Source organism: Hordeum vulgare, chromosome 2H (genome assembly GCF_904849725.1).
Source record: "Hordeum vulgare subsp. vulgare chromosome 2H, MorexV3_pseudomolecules_assembly, whole genome shotgun sequence".
NCBI classification, from domain to species: Eukaryota; Viridiplantae; Streptophyta; class Magnoliopsida; order Poales; family Poaceae; genus Hordeum; species Hordeum vulgare.
Window position 1 is genome coordinate 639299155 of NC_058519.1, and position 23911 is coordinate 639323065.

At 45.2% G+C, this 23911-nt stretch overlaps 1 long non-coding RNA gene across 1 annotated transcript; it reads left to right on the forward strand.

Annotated features, from left to right (window-relative positions):
- Positions 1–22495: 22495 nt before the first annotated feature.
- On the forward strand, positions 22496–23541 carry LOC123431103. Its single transcript, XR_006623034.1, has 2 exons — positions 22496–22782; positions 23334–23541. It is a non-coding gene; the product is annotated as an uncharacterized LOC123431103 (long non-coding RNA).
- The last annotated feature ends 370 nt before the right edge of the window (positions 23542–23911 follow it).

The window sequence follows — 23911 nt, forward strand, 5'->3', positions numbered from 1 at the left end:
CTATCGAAGCCCGACGCCAGATATAAGTGCCTTGAAAGTTAGCTCGAAAAGCGTCTTCGAGCTCTTCCCAACTGCCAAGGAAGTTTTTGGGGACACTATTCAACCAATGCATATTGGTCCCTTGAGCTTCAATGGTAAATATTTTATGGCATGGTGGTCATCACCTCGGGCCATATGAATGTGGAGAAGGAAATCTTCAATCCACACGGCTGGGTTTGTATTCCCGTCGTATTGCTCTATATTGACGGGTTTAAACCCTTGAGGGAACTGGTGTTGCATCACCTCATCTGTGAAACATGTTGGTTGAGCGGCGCCGCTGACCCAAGGTACATCATGCCAGAGGTCGGATAAAGTCCTGGACCGAGGCGTTTCCCGAAGTCTATCATGCTGCTCGAGTTGGTACACGTCCCGTCTAGCGGGAGTGCGTCCTTTGTACCCATAGATGGATATTGTATATCCTGCTTTAGTTTTCATGTTGTGTGCATGTCAGATGGGTCTCCGGGCTATGTCGGCTCCTTCCTTCTTCGGCAAAGATGTTCGGGTTGGTCACCAGCTTGTCCATCCATCCTGTCCCGGCCTCACGAGGGGCGGTCAGGCTGGTAGCCCTGAGTGCGTCTAGGCAGTGTGGGCTCAAAGGCCTCATCCTCGAACTCCGGCAATAACCGGCAACGCGGGTAACTTTCTGTAACACCCCAAAAATCGGGTTATCGATTTTTGTGCTGTTATTCCTTCCTAGCTTCTCTCTCCCGGATTTTTCCTCTGGAATTTGGCAAATGACCAGGTGAACCCAGTCTATCCTCAACCTCTTCGTGCATTTCCCATGTCCTTGTGCCAGTTTGTTCTCGCTGAGAAAATCACGAACCTCTTGGAAACCCTAGCTCCGAAATATTGGAACCGGGAATCCTGTCGTTGTGTTTTCAAAGGAGCCATCATTTCCCTTGCTCTGTTGATCCTCCAATTTCTCCCAGAGCTCATTATTCCCTCATAGGCCCCAGATGTGCAAAAATATTGCCAAGTCTTATGCAATATTTGTTTTCTAGAATTAATTCATGTTTCTGCCTTTCTGAGGAATTAAATCCAAGAAACTATCTATCCATCTCCAATGCTCATGAAAATTTGTAGAGACGTTCTTTGAGATCCTATGAAGCTCTCATAAAATATTGGCCATCATAGAATAAAGCAAAATTGCATTTTCCTATTTTATGCCAATATAGCATTTTGGGGTCTTTCCAAAGGAACTACCATTTTGGTAGCTAGTAAAAATCCCATATAATTGGTGGTGCTTCTCATATGCATATATTCATTATTTCCATTAATAGATCAAGTTCCCCATTTCAAAAATTGAGCACAATATCCCTTTGCAGATTCTGTCGAGGTTTTCTCTTTACAAAGCAAGTGCTCGATTCCTTGTCTCCCTTGAGCTGAAATTTTGCAGAGTAGTTCATTATGATAAATCATCCTTGTCCACCAAAAATTAGCCCCTGCCACCACTCCATTCTTCCTCAGTGAATTATTTAAGATTCTGTCCAGATTGGAGCATTGTGAAGGAAGTACCATTTATGTTTGTGAAAATGGTATGAAACTTTGACAATGCCTTCATATGCCTAAATCACGAGTCTCCTCCAAATTTCAGCCATTTCTATTTATCCATTTGACCCCAGCATCATCTTCTTCATTTCTGGTCAGTATGCCAAGTTACAAAGGAAGTACTTCTTAGACTTATCGGATGGTGCTGAATTTTGGCCAGCATAGTGACCTTAGTGAGTGGTCAACCTCACCCAAATAGCATGGAAATAGGTGCACTGTGGTGGTCACGCCACATCACAAACACCTTGCTGTTGAAACATATTTGACTTTGGTGTGGTCACATCATTGCTCCATAGTGCTATCCTGATGCATAGGTCAACTCAGAGTAGTGTGTAGATAACCCTAGACATGGTTTGACAGCTTGAGGGGCAAGACAAGGCCATGGCCACGTGGTGACCATGGTCATAGAGTGCCATAGCGGAGCTCTGTGCATTGATGCGACGGGAGCTTGTCTCCAGCTAGCACCAACCTATCCAAGAGTGTCTAGGAGGTTCCCTTAGCCCTCGTATGCCCTCTAGAACCCTCTCCCCTCGTCTCCTTGCTCCTGGAGACACTACAAGGATTCGGGTCTATTGCAACAAATTCATTTGTTGCAATAAATGGCGATTTGTGGCGATAAGTACCTATTGCCACGAAACGACATTCGTTGGCAGCCGTTGCAACTGGACGCATGGTAATAGGTTATCGCCACGAAATATAAGTCGTGGCAATAAAGTATGCTATTGCAACGTTCATGTGGGAAGTTTCCACATGTTTTCCCGTGGAAACACTCACCTGATGCCACAATTGAATTTGTGGAGATAGCTTTAATGCAACATGTAATGAATCGTAGCAACTGATAGCTCATGGCGATAGACATTTGTGGCAATAACCTATGTCAACGATGCTCATTTCGTTGCGTACTGCTCTTCCGTGGCTATAGTTAATTGTGGCAATAAACTATGACAACAATCCTTGTTTTCGTGGCATTAGGCATGTTGCCACAAACCGCTACACTTGTGCATTAAATTATGGCAACAAAAAATCGAGTCGTCGTAACAGGAAATTGCAACATACTCATTTTGGTGGTGATAAATAGGTATCACAACAAATAAAATGTTTGTAGCGAGAAACTATTACGACAATTTAACCTTTCGTGGTGATAATCCATTTCAACAAAACTTAGTTTGGTGGCGTCAAAGAGTTATCGCAACGGGCAAACTGTTCATAGCAAGAAGGTATTGCGTTAATGTAAACTTTTCATGGCAATACTCTATTTCAACAAAACTTACTTTGGTGGTGCTAAACGATTATTGCATCCTGAAAAACTATTGTGGTGCGGTGGCGCCAGGCTATTGCGCAATATAAAGTGCTCCGTTGCAACATCATAGTGCAGCAAAACAAGTAGGTGTTGTGACTCAAATTTGACGCAACACTACATTTTTCATGGTGCTAACATGTAGCAACCAAAAGTGGGTTTTGATAATAGCCTATTACAACCGTAAAAAATATAGACATTCAATTACAATATTCAAAACTATACATATAATATGTAGATTCATAAAATTCATATTTTTCATAGCAAATATCCACCAAATGAAACTCAAATGTAATTTAGCCATCCTAATTAAGTGCGAAGACTAAACTGCCCATGATCTAGATTCCAGTCCAAATAGTTCTTTGGATCCTCCAATCAAGAAAACAAAAAAAAGTTCTAGTTAATAAGTCCAAAATAACAAACGCCATAAAATTATTACAACCCAATTGTTAAAAAGAACTATCGCCAGGCTTTATGGAGAAATACCGTGTCAGTCAGCATGTAACTGAGGATCAGAACAATTTTACATGTGTAAATGTCTATAGCATAAGCACAAGTACATGTACTAAAAACTTCAGCTATTGATTGAAGTTCTCACATGATGTATAGTTTTGTTAAGTTCATGTCCTTAGCTAGCACATATTCGGGGGTTTATAAGTTGTGACTCGATGCAACAAGAACACATGGTGAAAGAGAAGAAGCAACTAGCTAATTATAAAGGCCAATGACGTATAAAATGCAGGTGAACATGAAGAGAAAGCAAGGTTGTGACTTACCATTGCTTTAAACATTCGAAAAATTCCTTGTTGCAGCTTATATGAGTGGATTTGAAGAAATAACAACTGACCTTGCACCTGGAGTCTTATTAGGACCAGATCTCTGTAAAATGGTATTTTGCAAGTTTGGATTACTATTTTCTTTGTCAATCCTCTTCTTAGGCACCTGCAAATAGAAGTGCACTTTTAGCAAGCAAGTAAGCAACATAAATCTTACAAGGTCACAAGCATATGGCTTAATTACCTCCATGTTCCCTTATTTTATAGTACACATGCTGACAGAAAGATATTGGGGCACATTATTTTGCTCATTGCTAAGCCAAACATCTCTTATGCTGAAAAGGGTTTAACTTGATTACCTATATGCATATTAGTATCATATAGAGAAGGATACTCATTGTGCCGCCAGGTCAGTATCATCTTTGCTGATGAAAATTTCATTGAAGTTATAAAATACACCTGATTATTTGCAAACATATATCTCTTAGATGCATGCCGCATATTGAGGTAACTCAACCATTCGCTTCATTTATCATGATGTACATATCTGAAATTTCCATTAGAGTGGACTTGGGATAATTCAGACATAGGTGGATCGAAAGGAAGAAAAAACATAATGCGTTGCCTTGCTTGAAGAATAATTTAGTTTCCCACTTGAACAAGGTTATCTATGTTGGAAATATGCCCTAGAGGCAATAATAAATTAGTTATTATTATATTTCTTTGTTCATGATAATCGTTTATTATCCATGCTATAATTGTATTGATTGGAAACACAATACTTGTGTGGATACATAGACAAAACACTGTCCCTAGTAAGCCTCTAGTTGACTAGCTCGTTGATCAAAGATGGTCAAGGTTTCCTGGCCATAGGCAAGTGTTGTCACTTGATAACGGGATCACATCATTAGGAGAATCATGTGATGGACTAGACCCAAACTAATAGACGTAGCATGTTGATCGTGTCATTTTGTTGCTACTGTTTTCTGCGTGTCAAGTATTTATTCCTATGACCATGAGATCATATAACTCACTGACACCGGAGGAATGCTTTGTGTGTATCAAACGTCACAACTTAACTGGGTGACTATAAAGATGCTCTACAGGTATCTCCGAAGGTGTTAGTTGAGTTAGTATGGATCAAGACTGGGATTTGTCACTCCGTGTGAACGGAGAGGTATCTCGGGGCCCACTCGGTAATACAACATCACACACAAGCCTTGCAAGCAATGTAACTTAGTGTAAGTTGCGGGATCTTGTATTACGGAACGAGTAAAGAGACTTGTCGGTAAACGAGATTGAAATAGGTATGCGGATACTGACGATCGAATCTCGGGCAAGTAACATACCGAAGGACAAAGGGAATGACATACGGGATTATATGAATCCTTGGCACTGAGGTTCAAACGATAAGATCTTCGTAGAATATGTAGGATCCAATATGGGCATCCAGGTCCCGCTATTGGATATTGACCGAGGAGTCTCTCGGGTCATGTCTACATAGTTCTCGAACCCGCAGGGTCTGCACACTTAAGGTTCGACGTTGTTTTATGCGTATTAGAGTTATATGGTTGGTTACCGAATGTTGTTCGGAGTCCCGGATGAGATCACGGACGTCACGAGGGTTTCCGGAATGGTCCGGAAACGAAGATTGATATATAGGATGACCTCATTTGATTACCGGAAGGTTTTCGGAGTTACCGGGAATGTACCGGGAATGACGAATGGGTTCCGGGAGTTCACCGGCGGGGGGGGGGGGGGCAACCCACCCCGGGGAAGCCCATAGGGCTTGGGGGAGACACACCAGCCCTTAGTGGGCTGGTGGGACAGCCCACAAGTGCCCTATGCGCCAAGGAGAAGAAAATCAAGAGAGAAAGAAAAAAAAAGGAGGAGGTGGGAAGGAAGGGGGACTCCCTCCCACCAAACCTAGTCCAACTCGGTTTGGGGGGGGGAGAGTCCTCCCCCTTGGACTCGGCCGACCCCCTTGGGGCTCCTTGAGCCCCAAGGCAAGGTCCCCTCCCTCCCACCTATATATACGGAGGTTTTAGGGCTGATTTGAGACGACTTTTCCACGGCAGCCCGACCACATACCTCCACGGTTCTTCCTCTAGATCGCGTTTCTGCGGAGCTCGGGCGGAGCCCTGCTGAGACAAGGTCATCACCAACCTCTGGAGCGCCGTCACGCTGCCGGAGAACTCTTCTACCTCTCCGTCTCTCTTGCTGGATCAAGAAGGCCGAGATCATCGTCGAGCTGTACGTGTGCTGAACGCGGAGGTGCCGTCCGTTCGGTACTAGATCGTGGGACTGATCGCGGGATTGTTCGCGGGGCGGATCGAGGGACGTGAGGACGTTCCACTACATCAACCGCGTTCACTAACGCTTCTGCTGTACGATTTACAAGGGTACGTAGATCACTCATCCCCTCTCGTAGATGGACATCACCATGATAGGTCTTCGTGCGCGTAGGAAATTTTTTGTTTCCCATGCGACGTTCCCCAACAGTGGCATCATGAGCTAGGTTCATGCGTAGATGTCTTCTCGAGTAGAACACAAAAGTTTTTGTGGGCGGTGATGTGCGTTTTGCTGCCCTCCTTAGTCTTTTCTTGATTCCGCGGTATTGTTGGATCGAAGCGGCTTGGACCGACATTACTCGTACGCTTACGAGAGACTGGTTTCATCGTTACGAGTAACCCCCTTTGCTCAAAGATGACTGGCAAGTGACGGTTTCTCCAACTTTAGTTGAATCGGATTTGACCGAGGAGGTCCTTGGATGAGGTTAAATAGCAACTCATATATCTCCGTTGTGGTGTTTGCGTAAGTAAGATGCGATCCTACTAGATACCCTTGGTCACCACGTAAAACATGCAACAACAAAATTAGAGGACGTCTAACTTGTTTTTGCAGGGTATGATTGTGATGTGATATGGCCAACGATGTGATGTGATATATTGGATGTATGAGATGATCATGTTGTAATAGAAATATCGACTTGCACGTCGATGGTACGGCAACCGGCAGGAGCCATAGGGTTGTCCTTATACTAACATTTGTGCTTGCAGATGCGTTTACTATTTTGCTAGGATGTAGCTTTGGTAGTAATAGCATGAGTAGCATGACAACCCCGATGGCAACACGTTGATGGATGATCATGGTGTGGCGCCGGTGACAAGAAGATCGTGCCGGTGCTTTGGTGATGGAGATCAAGAAGCACGTGATGATGGCCATATCATGTCACTTATGAATTGCATGTGATGTTAATCCTTTTATGCACCTTATTTTGCTTAGAACGACGGTAGCATTATGAGGTGATCTCTCACTAAAATTTCAAGACGAAATTGTGTTCTCCCCGACTGTGCACCGTTGCTACAGTTCGTCGTTTCGAGACACCACGTGATGATCGGGTGTGATAGACTCAACGTTCACATACAACGGGTGCAAAACAGTTGCGCACGCGGAACACTCGGGTTAAGCTTGACGAGCCTAGCATGTGCAGACATGGCCTCGGAACACATGAGACCGAAAGGTCGAGCATGAATCGTATAGTTGATATGATTAGCATAGAGATGCTTACCACTGAAACTATTCTCGACTCACGTGATGATCGGACTTGAGATAGTGGATTTGGATCATGTACCACTCAAATGACTAGAGAGATGTACTTTTTGAGTGGGAGTTCTTAAGTAATATGATTAATTGAACTAATTGTCATGAACATAGTCTAATGGTCTTTGCGAATTACGATGTAGCTTGCGCTATAGCTCTACTATTTTTATATGTTCCTAGAGAAAATTTAGTTGAAAATTGATAGTAGCAAACTTTGCAGACTGAGTCTGTAAAACCGAGGATTGTCCTCGTTGCTACGCAGAAGGCTTATGTCCTTAATGCACCACTCGGTGTGTTGCACCTCGAGCGTCGTCTGTGGATGCTATGAACATCCGACATACACGTTTCTGATGACTACACGATAGTTCAGTGCAAAATACTTAATAGCTTAGAAGCAAGGCGCCGAAAACGTTGTAAAACGTCACAGAACATAAGTGATGTTCTAAAGAGATGAAATTGTGATTTCATGCTTGTGCCCTTGTTAAGAGGTACGAGACCTCCAACAAGATTCTTTGTCCACAAAGTAAAGGAGAAAAGCTCAATCGTTGAGCGTGTGCTCAGATTGTCTGTGTACGACAATCACTTGAATCAAGTGGGAGTTAATCTTCCAGATGAGATAGTGATAGTTCTCCAAAGTCACTGCCACCAAGCTATGAGAGCTTCGTGATGAACTATAACATATCAAGGATACATACAATGATCCTTGAGCGATTCGCGATGTTTGACACTGCGAAAGTAGAAATCAAGAAGGAGCATCAATAGTTGATGGTTTGTAAAACCACTAAGTTTCAAGAAAGGCAAGGGCTAGAAGGGATACTTCGTGAAACGGCAAAACAATTGCTGCACTAATGAAGAGACCCAAGATTAAACCCAAACCCAAGACTAAGTGCTTCTGTAATGAGGGGAACAATCACTTAGGCGGAGAAACTCATGATATTTGGTAGATAAGAAGGCTGGCAAAAGTCGAAAGAAGTGTATTTGATATACATGATGTTGATGTGTACTTTACTAGTACTCCTAGTAGCACGAGGGTATTGGATATCGGTTCGGTTGCTAAGTGATTAGTGACGCGAAATGAAAGCTACGGCATAAACGGAGACTAGCTAAAGGCGAGGTGACGATACGTGTTGGAAGTGTTTCCAAGATTGATATGATCAAACGTCGCACGCTCCCTCTACCATCGGGATTGGTGTTAAACCTAAATAATTGTTATTTGGTGCTTGCGTTAAGCATGAACATGATTGGATCGTGTTTATTGCAATACGATTATTCATTTAAAGAGAATAATGGTTACTCTATTTTCTTGAATAATCACCTTCAATGGTTTATTGAATCTCGATCGTAGTGTTACACATGTTCATGATATTGGTGCCAAAAGATACGAGTTGATGATGATAGTACCACTTACTTGTGGCACTGCCGCTTGAGTCATGTTAGTATAAATTGCATGAAGAGGCTCCATGCTGATGGATCTTTGTACTCACCTGATTTCGAATCACTAGTGACATGCGAATCATACCACATGAGCGAGGCCTTGTTTTCATTGAGATGAAATAAGATAGTAACTTGTTGGAAGTGATACATTTTGATGTATGCAGTCCAATGGGTGCTGAGGCACACAGGGGATATCATTATGTTCTTACTTCACTGACGATTTGAGTAGATACAGGAGTATTTACTTAATGAATCACAAGTCTAAAATGTTGAAAAGTTCAATTCCGTTTCAGAGTGAAGTTCGTCGTAACAAGAGGATAAACTGTCTACGATATGATCATGGAAATGAATATCTGAGTTATGAGTTTTGGTACACAGTTAAGACAATGTGGAAATTGTTTCGCAGTTCATGCCACCTGGAACATCATAGTGTGATGATGTGTCTGAACGTCATAGCCACGCACTATCTGGTATGGTGCATACTATGATGTCTCTTATCGAATTACCACTATCGTTTATGGGTTATGCATTAGAGACAACCGCACTCACTTTAAATAGGGCACTGCGTATTTCCGTTGAGATGACACAGTATAGACTGAGGTTTAGAGAAATCTAAACTGTCGTTTCTTGAAAGTTTGGGGCTTCGACACTTATGTGAAAAAGTTTCAGTCTGATAAGCTCGAACCCAAAGCGGATAAATGCATCTTCATAGGATATCCAAAACAGTTGGGTACATCTCCTATCTCAGATCCAAAAGCAAAGTGTTTGTTTCTAGAAACGGATCCTTTCTCGAGGAAAGGTTTCTCTCGAAAGAATTGAGTGGTAGAGTGGTAGAACTTGATGAGGTTATTGAACCATCACTTCAACCAGTGTGTAGCAGGGCGTAGGAAGTTGTTCCTGTGGCGCCTACACCAATTGAAGTGGAAGCTGATGATGGTGATCATCGAGCATCAGATCAAGTTACTACAAGCCTCGTAGGTTGACAAGGTCGCGTACTACTACAGAGTGGTATGGTAACCCTGTCTTGGAGGTCATGTTGTTGAGCAACAGTGAACCTACGAGTTATGGAGAAAGCGATGGTGGGCCCAGATTCCGACAGATGGCTGGAAGCCAATAAATCCGAGAGAGGATCCATGTATGAAAACAAAGTGTAGACTTTGGAAGAACTATTTGATGGTCAGAGGACTATTGAGTAAAGATGGGTCTTTAAAAGAAAGACAAACGATGATGGTGATAAGTCACTATTAAGAAAAGCTCGACTTGTCGCAAAGATGTTTCCGACAAGATCAAACTGTTGACTATGATGAGTCTTTCTCACTCGTAGCGATGCTAAAGGTATGTTAGAATTATGTTAGTTGTTGATGCATTATTTATGAAATATTGCACATAGGATGTCAAAACATTGTTTTCTCAACGGTTTCTTTGAGCAAACATTGTATGTGATACAACCAGAAGGTTTTATCGATCCTAAAGATACTAGCAAGTATGCAAGCTCCAGTGATCCTTCAGTGGACTGGTGCAAGCATCTCGGAGTTGGAATATACACTTTGATGAGATGATCAAATATTTTGGGTTTGTACAAGGTTTATGAGAAACTTGTATTTCCAAAGAAGTGAGTGGGAGCACTATAGAATTTCTGATAGGTATATGTGGTTGACATATTGTGGATCAGAAGTAATGTAGAATTTCTGTAAAGCATACAAAGGTTGTTTGAAAGAAGTTTTCAAAGGAGTACCTGGATTACGCTACTTGAACGTTGAGCATCAAAGATCTATGGAGATAGATCGAAAGCGCTTAATAGAAGTTTCAACAAGATGCATGCCTTGACAAGTTTTTGAAAGAGTTCAAAATAGACCAGCAAAGAAGGAGTTCTTGGTTGCGTTGTGAGGTGTGAATTTGAGTAAGACTCAAAACCCGACCACGGCAGAATAAAGAGAATAGACGAAGGTCGTCTTCTATGCCTTAGCCGTAGAATCTAAAGTATGCCATGCTGTGTACCGCACCTGAAGTGTGCCTTGACTCAAAGTATGTTGAGAGGTACAGAGAGTGATCCATGATTGAATCACTAGCAGCGGTCAAAATTTATCCTTAGTAACTAATGGACTAAGGAATGTTTCTCGATTATGGAGGTGGTTAAAGAGTTCGTCGTAAAGGGTTACGTCGATGCAAGCTTTGACACTAATCCGAATAACTATGAGTAGTGAAACGGATTCGTATAGTAGAGTAGATATTTGGAGTATTTCCGAATAGCACATAGTAGCAGCATCTATAAGATGACATAAAGATTTGTAAAGAACGCACAGATCTGAAAGTTTCAGAACCGTTGACTAAAAACCTCTCTCACGAGCAAGACGTGATCAGACCCCAGAACTGTATGGGTGTTGGATTCGTTGGAATCACATGGTGATGTGAACTAGATTATTGACTCTAGTGCAAGTGGGAGACTGTTGGAAATATGCCCTAGAGGCAATAATAAATTAGTTATTATTATATTTCTTTGTTCATGATAATCGTTTATTATCCATGCTATAATTGTATTGATTGGAAACACAATACTTGTGTGGATACATAGACAAAACACTATCCCTAGTAAGCCTCTAGTTGACTAGCTCGTTGATCAAAGATGGTCAAGGTTTCCTGGCCATAGGCAAGTGTTGTCACTTGATAACGGGATCACATCATTAGGAGAATCATGTGATGGACTAGACCCAAACTAATAGACGTAGCATGTTGATCGTGTCATTTTGTTGCTACTGTTTTCTGCGTGTCAACTATTTATTCCTATGACCATGAGATCATATAACTCACTGACACCGGAGGAATGCTTTGTGTGTATCAAACGTCACAACGTAACTGGTGACTATAAAGATGCTCTACAGGTATCTCCGAAGGTGTTAGTTGAGTTAGTATGGATCAAGACTGGGATTTGTCACTCCGTGTGAACGGAGAGGTATCTCGGGGCCCACTCGGTAATACAACATCACACACAAGCCTTGCAAGCAATGTAACTTAGTGTAAGTTGCGGGATCTTGTATTACGGAACGAGTAAAGAGACTTGTCGGTAAACGAGATTGAAATAGGTATGCGGATACTGACGATCGAATCTCGGGCAAGTAACATACCGAAGGACAAAGGGAATGACATACGGGATTATATGAATCCTTGGCACTGAGGTTCAAACGATAAGATCTTCGTAGAATATGTAGGATCCAATATGGGCATCCAGGTCCCGCTATTGGATATTGACCGAGGAGTCTCTCGGGTCATGTCTACATAGTTCTCGAACCCGCATGGTCTGCACACTTAAGGTTCGACGTTGTTTTATGCGTATTTGAGTTATATGGTTGTTTATCGAATGTTGTTCGGAGTCCCGGATGAGATCACGGACGTCACGAGGGTTTCCGGAATGGTCCGAAAACGAAGATTGATATATAGGATGACCTCATTTGATTACCCAAAGGTTTTCGGAGTTACCGGGAATGACGAATGGGTTCCGGGAGTTCACCGGGGGGGGGGGGGGCAACCCACCCCGGGGAAGCCCATAGGCCTTGAGGGTGGCACACCAGACCTTAGTGGGCTGGTGGGACAGCCCAAAAGGGCTCTATGCGCCAAGAAGAGAAAATCAAGAGAAAAGAAAAATAAAAAGAGGAGGAGGTGGGAAGGAAGGGGAACTCCCTCCCACCAAACCAAGTCCAACTCGGTTTGGGGGGGGGGGAGTCCTCCCCCCTTGGACTCGGCCGACCCCCTTGGGGCTCCTTGAGCCCCAAGGCAAGGTCCCCTCCCTCCCACCTATATATACGGAGGTTTTAGGGCTGATTTGAGACGACTTTTCCACGGCAGCCCGACCACATACCTCCATGGTTTTTCCTCTAGATCGCGTTTCTGCAGAGCTCGGGCGGAGCCCTGCTGAGACAAGGTCATCACCAACCTCCGGAGCGCCGTCAAGCTGCCGGAGAACTCTTCTACCTCTCCGTCTCTCTTGCTGGATCAAGAAGGCCGAGATCATCGTCGAGCTGTACGTGTGCTGAACGCGGAGGTGCCGTCCGTTCGGTACTAGATCGTGGGACTGATCGCGGGATTGTTCGCAGGGCGGATCGAGGGACGTGAGGACGTTCCACTGCATCAACCGCGTTCACTAACGCTTCTGCTGTACGATCTACAAGGGTACGTAGATCACTCATCCCCTCTCGTAGATGGACATCACCATGATAGGTCTTCGTGCGCGTAGGAAAATTTTTGTTTCCCATGCGACGTTCCCCAACAATCTATACGCTTACCGTCAGTTTGACATGCCAGAAGTACAACTGCATCTTCAGACGGTAGCAAAGCATGTACATTCGACCCAGAGGCAAGTACATTTTTTAACCGAATCACATTATTCGTTTTTTGCATCATCATTCTGTTTAAACGAGTTATATTCATAGTGTGTTATTCATGTTCCGGATGCTAGCTATTCATGTTCCTGATGCTAGGGGAAGTCTACTAGGGGTGCTGATGTACTTATTAGAGAAGAGTGGTCCTTGTATGGACGGCTCTTGTTCTTAATATTGGCGTACATACCACTGCGCTAGTTGCCGCTGATGCTAGAGAAGGTCGGAGCGACCCTTCTAAATCCTAATATGACCCTACTTACTCAAGGAAAGTGGACCTCCTACCTAGGGATACACACCTCCTTGGTAACTCTCTCTTTCACCTAAACTGCACTAGTACTCTGTTCCTTTTCCTCTGCTTTGTGTGTGCCTAATAGAAACTGAACCAGTTCCTGCGCATCTGCGTCCGCCGCTGGGGAGCAAGCTGAGGGTTAGCGGCCATCAGCGAAAAGGAAAACTTGGGACTATTTACACAATACGTGGGACACTCCAACTACAAAAATTCAGGAGTCCTGGTCGTGGTTGTGGTCGCCGTGGCTCTGGCCGTGGACGACATCGACGACAGGAGGTCGACCATCTCCGAGCTTTGCGAGACTGAGGAGTGCTGCACGGTGGCCGTCGGCGTGGTAGTTCTACGATGGAAATGGGGCGCTGCCATGGCCATGTCGTCCACCGCCTCCTGCTGCCCCTCCTCCTCGTATCTCCGTGGCCGCCCCCACCCCTACCGCCTCCGCCTCCACCTCCTCCTGATCACTTCCACCACCACCAATTTCTTCAACCCTGCGCGCATCGGCCTTGTCTCCCGCTCCGCCCCTTCCCAACGGAATCCCTCCGGGTCTCCACCTCCGCTTCCTCCAAGAACACGCCCGATGTCATCGGCAAGGACACCTACGAAGGTAAGGTTCTCCACTACAAGGGCCTCGCCGGCTTCGTCCCCGGCCTCTCCAAGTGCCGCCTCCTCCACCAAGACGCCGCCTTCCCCCGCCTGTAGGTGCCGCGCTGCGCTACACATCTATATATAAGGAGATTTGGGAGAAAGAAATAACCTGAGACAATGTACATTCGATGGACTTCGGTGTGGTCCTCAGTGTCGACGCCGTCATGACGCCATGAGGACAAAGGAACCAGAACGAGAGAGCTCAGATCCAATCTCGCGATTTGTTGAAGAGAAATAATCGGGAGTATTTGTGAGGGGTGTCTAGCGGGCAGGTTAAGAATTTGTGGCCCCTAAATTATTTGATGGGAAATTACAAAAAGTTGGAGGGAGATTGAAGTCTTTAGCGGGAAGGTTAACTAAAAATTGCTTCCGCAAAGTAGAGTACACACTTAATTATTTGCTTGGAAAGTATTTTTTAAGGGGACGTTTAGAATAATGAAATAAATTGTAAAAATATATTTAAATCTGCTGCTACTAAAATAATATTACTAAAATTTGTTAATAAAAGGTTATTTCAATGACTGTCCGAGATTGATATCCATGTAGTTGACAATCATACATCAAAGTGGTTATGTCGAGGAGAGCATGCACTCGACACAAGAACTACAGCCGGGCCAGTGAGGGAAATGGAGGTGGCGGCAAAGACATCGGGCATGGTCTCTGGTCAAATCCGATCTGGCCAGTACGACCTCCATGTGCGGCGATGATGATCGGTGATGGTCCCGTGCACACGATGCTGGATGGAGGGTCCTCGAGCAAATCCGGGTCGCGATGGCGACATTTTTTTTTGCGTCGGACCCTTCTTGGAGGCATAGTCGTGAAGAAGCACTAGAGTCATATCCGCTACCTCGAGATGTAAACCCAGACTAGTCGATCGAATGACGGTGATACTCATGTGTCGTCCCCTCTTGAGGGCGTCATTCTTGAAGATGTGCATAGGCTCTAAGGACCGGTGGACGACATCTGCGGTGAAGCGGCGTTACCTTTGATGCATCGACGTCGTGAAGTCTCAACGCAGAGGCGCAACGAAGCCTCGATGATGGATGTGTGATGATGAATACGCGTAGGGAGATGACGAAGAACGCAAAGGAAGCGATGAAAAACCGCTTTCAACGCTTTCTTCTTATCGGTCGGCCCGTCGACCCAATAGAATCGAATACAAAGAAAAAACACGACGATCACACATGGAAATATCCACAGAAAGCAAATAAATAGATCATCTTCATCAGAGGTCTTGTGGTTTCCACATATATGGGGAAATAGCATATAGCTCATCTATCTCATCATCATCTTTGTCCCCAACCAACAAGTACTTTATACATGTATATTTTGGAGGCTCATCAGATCAATCATACACAATTTCACGACATATATTCCGCATTTTCCAACAAATAAACCCTAGCAAATTAACCGGTCTAGCTAGTTAACCTTAATCGGCGCTCGTGGGCTACCAACTCACCGGCGCTTCTAGTAGGAGGACGACGCCGATCCAATTAATCCAATCCAAGGAAAACCCGCCATCATACAGAAGTAGAATCTCGCAAGAGAAAGATTGGTGTTGTGCATACTAGCACACGGGGAAAGAGTAGCTATCAAGTCATACTAGATCTTCGCATGGAAATACCTAAACCAAGAACGTAAATAGACCATCTTCGTCTAAGGTACGTCTTGTGGTTTCCACACATACGGGGGAATAGATCCATAGCTCATCTATCTCGTCATCACCTCTATCCAAGATCAACAAATAGTCTATACCTATTAATAAAGGAAATAGATATTCTTAGTCCATCATGCTATTTTATAGAAAACCCCCTGATGCTTTTAACATTAAACCCGTAATATGTATTAAATATTTTTTAAATACTCATATCTTCTAAACCGTAACTCTAAATTTAACATATTATATATGGAATTTGATTAGAAAAATATGTAGAATTTAAATATGATGTTATTTTACTGTTAAACATTTAATAAAAATACTATCTAGGATGCAATCTTAATAAATAAGTCATTATTCGTCTTTCTTTCATATCGTTACTCATCCGGATTGGGGATGAATACGTCAACAAAATCAGGATTGGCGATAAACTGAAGGTCACTTGCCTGATTCTTTGTACGTATTAAATCTACATGAAAGCCGTGTTAAAATAGAAGACCAGTGAAATTTTGAACTCCACTTTTGTAGGATAAGACCATCTTTGCTTGCTTCTTATGGGCAGGGAAATATTTCTCAGAGAAGTAGTAGATCATATCCTGGGGGCTACGCACACAACTAGGAGCAAGAGAAGTGAACCAAGTCTTAGCATCATCCTTTAGCGAGAAAGGAAACAACTTGAGGATATAGTAGTGGCGAATCTTTTCCTCACTCGTGAATGGGGTGGCTATATCGTGCAGTTTGGTAAGATGGGCTACAACCGTTTCAGACTCATAACCGTGAAAAGGATCAGATTCGACTAGAGTGATTAACTCAGGGTCGACAGAGAATTCATAATCCTTATCGGTCATAAAGATAGGCGAAGTAGCAAACTTCGGGTCGTATTTCATCCTAGCGTTCAAAGATTTTTCTTTCCACTTGCGCAGTAAGTTCTCAACATCATAGCTATCCTTACAAGCAAGAAAGTCCTCAGCTATCTCTCCCTCCATAACATAACACTCAGGCATATCAGGCAATTCATGTCTAGGAGAGCTAGTTCTAGCAGGCAAAATAGCAGGTTCTACTTCAATAGTATCAGCATTTTCAGAAGTATCATCACATCTAGCAGCAACTCTAGCAATTTGTGCATCAAGGAATGCACCTAGTGGCAAAGCAGCATCAAGCATAGCATCATCATAAGCATCATGGACAACAGAAGTAGCATCATCAAGCACAGGCGACATATCAAGATTTCTAGCAGGAGGTGTCGCAAACTTACTCATAACTAAAGGTGAATCAAGTGCAGAGCTAGATGGCAGTTCCTTACCCGTCCTCGTAGTGGAGGGCAAGACTTTAGTTCTTGGATCTATCGGATTCCTCATAGTGACCAGCAGAAGTAAATCCCAAGTGACTCAGAGAATATAGTTGTGCCTCCCCGGCAACGGCGCCAGAAAATAGTCTTGATAACCCACAAGTATAGGGGATCGCAACAGTTTTTGAGGATAGAGTATTCAACCCAAATTTATTGATTCGACTCAAGGGGAAGCCAAAGAATATTCTCAAGTATTAGCAGTTGAGTTGTCAATTCAACCACACCTGAAAGATTTAGTATCTGCAGCAAAGTATCAGTAGCAAGGTAGCATGATAGCAGCAGTAGCAACAGTAACCAGTAGCAGCAAAGTGACAGCAGTAGCAACAAAGTAACATCAGTAGCAAGAGAGTAACAGTAGCAACAGTGACAGCAGTAGCAACAAAGTAACGTAGCGAGGACCAGTAGGAAAAGACTCGTAGGCATTGGATCGGTGATGGATGATTATGCCGGATGCTATTCATCATGCAACAGTTATAACACGGACAGATATGTAACTAGTTCCAGTTCATCAATGTAATGTAGGCATGTATTCCGTATGTCACTACTAGGAAAATGGCTATAGATGATATAGATACTAATAGCACACCACACAAGCAGTGCGCCGCTACTATATAGTAATGGCGCACCATGTGAGGTGTGCCATTAGTATGGTGGATACTAATGGCGCACCACACTCTTGGTGCGCCACTACTATATTTTTTTTAATTTTTTTTGCAAAACTACTAATGGCGCACCAGAAGCTGGTGCGCCATTAGTAACCTGCTTACTAATGGCGCATCTGTTAGTAGTGCGCCACTACTATAATTTTTTTTTGTTTTTTTTGCAAACTACTAATGGCACACCACAGCTAGTGCATCATTAGTAACCAGTGTTACTAATGGCGCATTTGTTGGTGGTGCGCCACTACTATTTTTTTTGCAGAACTACTAATGGCGCACCAGAGGAGGTGCGCCATTAGTAACCAGGGTTACTAATGGCGCATATGTAGGTGGTGCGCCACTACTATAAATTTTTTGTTGTTGTAAAACTACTAATGGCGCACCACCACCCTCGCCGCCGAGCACCCCCCGCACCCTCCCCCGCTCCACCGCCGCCGAGTACCCCCCGCACCCTCCCCCGCTCCACCGCCGCCGACGACCCCCCGCACCCGCCCCCGCTCCACCGTCGCCGAGCACCCCCCGCACCCTCCCCCGCTCCACCACCGCCGCCGACCCCCCGCACCCTCCCCGGCCCGCTCCACCGCCCCCGACGACCCCCCACACCCTCCCTCGCTCCACCGCCGCCGACGACCTCCCGCACCCTCCCCTGCTCCACCGCCGCCGACGACCCCCCGCACCCTCCCCCGCTCCACCGCCGCCGATGACCCCCCGCACCCTCCCCTGTCTCCTCGCTCGATTCCCCCGAACAGAATCGGCCGAGCGCACCACCCACCCCCTCCCTCCCCCCGAGCGCCATTGCTATCCAAAAATAATAATATTACTAATGGCGCACCTCTTTGGGGTGCGCCATTGCTATCCAAAAAAAAGATTACTAATGGCGCACCTCTGTGAAATGCGCCATTGCTATAAAAAAATATATTTACTAATGGCGCATTGCATGGGGATGCGCCATTGCTATCAAAAAAATCTAATGGTGCACCGCTCCGGGGTGCGCCATTGCTAACCGGCAGTGCCTGCCCCGGATCCCGTCCCCCGGACCCCCCCGCTCCGCTGTGCCTGCGCGCAGCCCCGGATCCCGTCCCCCAGATCCGCCCCGCCTCTCTGACCCAAGCTCTCCAGGAGGAGGAGGAGCATCCGTCCTCGGGCACCGGGATGGAGGGTCACGGAGGAGGAGCGCTGCTGCGGGAATCCCTTCGACAGCCGCCACTCCGCGCTCGATGCTGCCATGCGCCCTATCCAGCTCCACACCCACGTCGTCCGCACCGCCCACGAGAACATTGACCACACCCTCCGCTCCATTACTTGTAGCCATCTCTCGACGCTTCGGCGCCTCCCACCTCGACGCCCCCGCCTCAGCCGCCAGGACCTTCGCCGCGTCCCGCCGACAAGGATACGGTGAGTTCCCAGTACCTTGGGTGATGATTGCTCGGCGATCTTTTCTCCAAAATCTCGCTCGTCTTGTGAGATTTGGCGCTTCTGGGTGTTCTTTATGCCGTTCTTGGCATGTTTCTTGTGCCCAACTGGTGGGGATTTAGAGTTCTTGGCTGTAGGATCTCGGGCACCCCATTTGTGTTCGAGCTGGAAAGAACTTTTTACAAGTAATGCTCTGCCATTTTGCAGGATGAAGGACGGGATGATGAGGATTGGCAGGAGGTGGAAGATGATGAGGTGAAAATTTGTGTTCCCTTGCTGCTAGTTCACTTGAGTTGTCTGTCGAATTGTTCTGAACCTAGAGGATTGAAGGATGCGGTGAGTCCTCATCGTCCCCTAGCATCTTCCTCATGTGCAAATGCATACCTCTTTCAGCAGCAGCTTCTCCATATTTTGACACCTCTTATGCTCCACCTATCCTGCACATTTTCCTGGCTCTTTCATGAAGACCTAGAAATGGAGAAATCTGCTAAAAAACAATTCTCCTTGCCTATAAACAATATGATGTTTTTTTATCTATTTTAGGTCGTCTTTTGAATTACATCAGATTGATCTTTGCTATTTATGGGCAATGTGCCAGAAGCCAATCTCTAAAAGAAATATGTATGGGCCATATGATGTTTATTTTTCTACGTATTTAATATTTGTAATGTCAATATATCATATAAAATCATTTTACCTATGCAGAAGTAGGCCGGTTTATGCAAGTTTTCTTCGAATTTTCTGTATCCAAGCATGTTCTAACATGTAGAAATACCTGGCTTACAACTACAACCGCAGAGAAATAGCATAACAAATTCTATCTTTTTTCATTGATCATGGTTCATATTCTTGCATCATAGCTAGATATTTTGGACAATCACCTACCACACTCACTTTTTCCACTTTCATTCTCTCCACCTCCTCCTCCAAGCTTGTCTCGGGTGCCTCCTCCTCCTCCTCACCTCATTTGCATCATAGTGTCCCAATAGTGTCCCCCCGCACCCTCCCCCGCTCCACCGTCGCCGAGCACCCACCGCACCCTCCCCCGCTCCACCGCCGTCAACGACCCCCCGCACCCTCCCCGGCCCGTTCCATCGCCGCCGAAGACCCCCCGCACCCTCCCCCGCTCCACCGCCGCAGACGACCCCCCACACCCTCCCCGGCCAGCTCCACCGTCGTCGATGACCCCCCGCACCCTCCCCCGCTCCACCACCGATGACGACCCCCCGCACCCTCCCCCCTCCACCGCTGCCGACGATCCCCCGCACCCTCCCCCGCTGCACCGCCGCCGCCGACCCCCCGCACCCTCCCCCGCTCCACCGCCGCCGCCGACCCCCTGCACCCTCCTCTGTCTCCTCGCTCGGTTCCCCCGAACGGAATCGACCGAGCGCACCACCCACCCCCTCCCTCCCCCTCGAGCGCCATTGCTATCCCAACAAAAAATACTAATGGCGCACCTCTCTGGGGTGTGCCATTGCTATCCAAAAAAAATATTACTAATGGCGCACCTCTCTCGGATGCGCCATTACTAATGGCGTACCTCTCTGGGAAGAAATTTTTTCAGATCCAGCCCATAAGCCCACAACCGACCAGCACACCCTCACGCCTCTCTATCTCGAAAACCTTGCCAAGTCCCACAGCCGCCTCCTTCTCCCAATCCTTCCTGACCACCCCTCTTCGGCCCCTCTAGATCCCACCTCGTCGCCGCCGCGACCCATCGTCGCCGCCATCCATGGCTTTCCGACGCGCCATCGTGTCCCTCGCCGTCCACTCCCAGGCATCATATTGCCTCCACCGCGCCGCCGCCTCGCCTCCCACCCTCAAGCCGCCTCCGCCCCCGCCGCCCACCTTGAGTTGCCCGGTCACCGTCCCGTGCTGCTCCTTCGCCGCCACGCCCCATCACGTACGTATCCTCCCTCCCTCCCCCCTCTCCTCCATCGCCCTAGATTCTCTTCCCCTCACCCCCTTTTCGATTTCGGTGCTCGGAAGGTCAAGGAGGTGTTCAAGGACAACGAAGACGACGCCGGCCCCCGACTCAACAACGACATCACCGCCATATTCCTTAGGCTCGTCACCGATGAAGGTGCTGACGATCTCACATCCCACCCTCCTCCTCCTCCATTCACCATTAGGATGTTGAATATATGTTTTGTTCCATTTTTGCAGGGCATGATGTTATCCCCAGGTACAAGGCGCTTCAGATAGCTGTCAGGATGGGCTTGGACTTGGTCGAGCTACTGCATGTTTCCTTCAGTTTTTCGGTTGTTTGTGCCCAGGTGCTGGCAGTTTTCATTTCTCATGGTTATCTCGCCACCCGCGCAGATCCACCGGAAATCAAACCGTTTAGGTATACAATCATTTGTATGAGCCGTGGTTCACTAAGTCGCAAGCACAAAATGATACTTAAATTGTATACAATCTCATTTGTATGAGCCGTGGTTCACTAAGTCGCAAGCACAAAATATCTTTTCTGTCCAAAGTGTTGTTCGCCCTAGTATAAATACTAAACAAATGCATAGAGTGTCAACATCATATCAAATTACTAATCAACTTGTTGTATATCACGTGCATCACCCGTTTTTATTTGTTCAAGAGAGATTATCCACATCCTGAAAGAGAGAGAGAGAGGGAGTTTGTCCATGGTCCAATGCGTAGCAGGGGATGCTGCAGAAAGGCAACGTACTAGGACTTTACATACTGCTGTGACGCTTGCACGCGGGGCCGCTGGAGGTCAGAAAACCATATTTTAGTGAGTTAGAGCGCTGTGTCCGCATCCGAAACTAATATATCGCCCGCAATAGCAGGCTGAGAGATGCAATAGCGGACACATTATACCAAAGCCGCTATATACAAACGCAACGCAAAAGACATAGCGTTAGAGGTGCGCTATCGCAATAGTGGACGCAATAGCGGGTGTAGCGAACGCTATTTAAAACCTTGCCTCTAGACATATGGTTATTGTGAGACTTAAAGACATAATATTCTCATGTCAGTAGGATAGACATAATATTCTCACTACGGCTATCGTTGATGCCTCCTGTTCAGATACAATTAAGTTTTCATGTCTCTCACTTGAGCTGTGTGTGATATGGCCTTTGAGCAGTGCTGGTTTGGCATGTCGACCATATTGGATAACATATCGCTTCATGGATTGGTGCTTGTTCTGTTTGCTGACACTTGGATGTTCATAACTTGGTTTCTCGAGCTACGAATTTATCACTTGTATCACATTTCTATCACATGTTAAACTGATGGTTTTGCTACAACCCTCCATTCAAATTAATAGAACCGTTGGCATTGCACTTTGCTTGTAGAGTATAGAGTAGATACCGAATGATGCGCTTAGAAAGTACGATACATATCTTCTTTTATTTATTTTTCTCTCCTGATTTTACCATGTTCCATACCATTGGACCGCCTTTTCCAGTATCTCTACAACTAATCATTCCTGTAGTTTCATTGTCTTGCAGTTTTAGTTTGTTTTCATCTCTTTACTCAACGCTGTTTCTTTTGGCGTAATGCAGTGGGATTGTTAACCCTTTCATTTGCTTAGCTCCCGAGTAGAATTTACAGGTTTGACTGAATTGTGGAGAGGAATGGCGATTCGTTGCTGGTGCAGAGTCAGGAGTGCTTGGAGAAGGTTGCCAAGACGGTCTCCTTCCTCGCGCAGCCTGAAGGCTCATTCCTGCTGTTGCTCACAGGTAATTCAGTTCTAATGCATCTGTTCTAATACTTTTATGGAGTTATATATAGGGGCTGCTGATTGTGTGCGTTTACTAGTTAGATTTTGTTTGCAATCAAGGGTGAACACTATGATCGTAGTATCATCTCCATGACTGGAAAGTTTGTGCCTATACCATTGCTTCTTTCCTTCAGGCTTAAATATTTGGTATCACATCTCATTAGAGCGAGCGTGTGACCTATGTAGCTGGGATTACTTTGGATTCAGCGCAACATCGGCAGCTTATATTTATAATTTGGAACCAAACATCATGTGCTTATTCTTGTATGTGAATGTTCTCTTGAAAGTCTTAGCTGTATTCTTTGGAGCTTATGTGTATATATCTCTGTGTGTGTGGGTGTGTAGTCGTCACTAGTTGACAATTTAAGTATCTTGATACCTCCTAAATTTTGTAACAAACATTGATGGTGTTGTTATGTTAGAAGTCAATATGTATCAAAATTTGTAATTCTGAATCATCTGTTTTCTTTCTCTAACGCTTTTGATTCATGCTTCTTTTGCGAGGGGAAGTTCAAAAGGACCGCGCGCTGGAGCTCCTAAATATGCGCCCCTTCTACTTCGTTTACTTATGTGGCGTGAAGACATAAAGCAAACCTTTGGAGCCATAGTTGTCTTTTTTGTCATCTAAAATAATAATGGTAACATATTAATGCAAACAAAATAATATTGTAGCTCAAAAAATTGTATGTGAATAATGAATGGATGCTATGGAACTATACTTGTTATGGAGCTATGTATGTATGGATGTATGTAACTATATGTATATATGGATGCTATGGAATTTTGGATGTATGGATGCTATGGAGTTTTGATATATGGATCATGAAATTTGTTATGCAACTTTGCATATATGTTATGTGTTGTGGATCAGTAAAACTATTGGGCACATATTATGTATTATATATTTGATATATATGTTATGTGTTGTTGAATTTGTGGTTTTGAAAAAAAACATATATATGCTAGAATACCAGATACTAATGAAGCACCATGGGTATACTAATGGCACACCTGGGAGGCATACTAATGGCGCACCTGGGAGACATACTAATGGCGCACCTCGGAGGCATACTAATGGCGCACCTCGG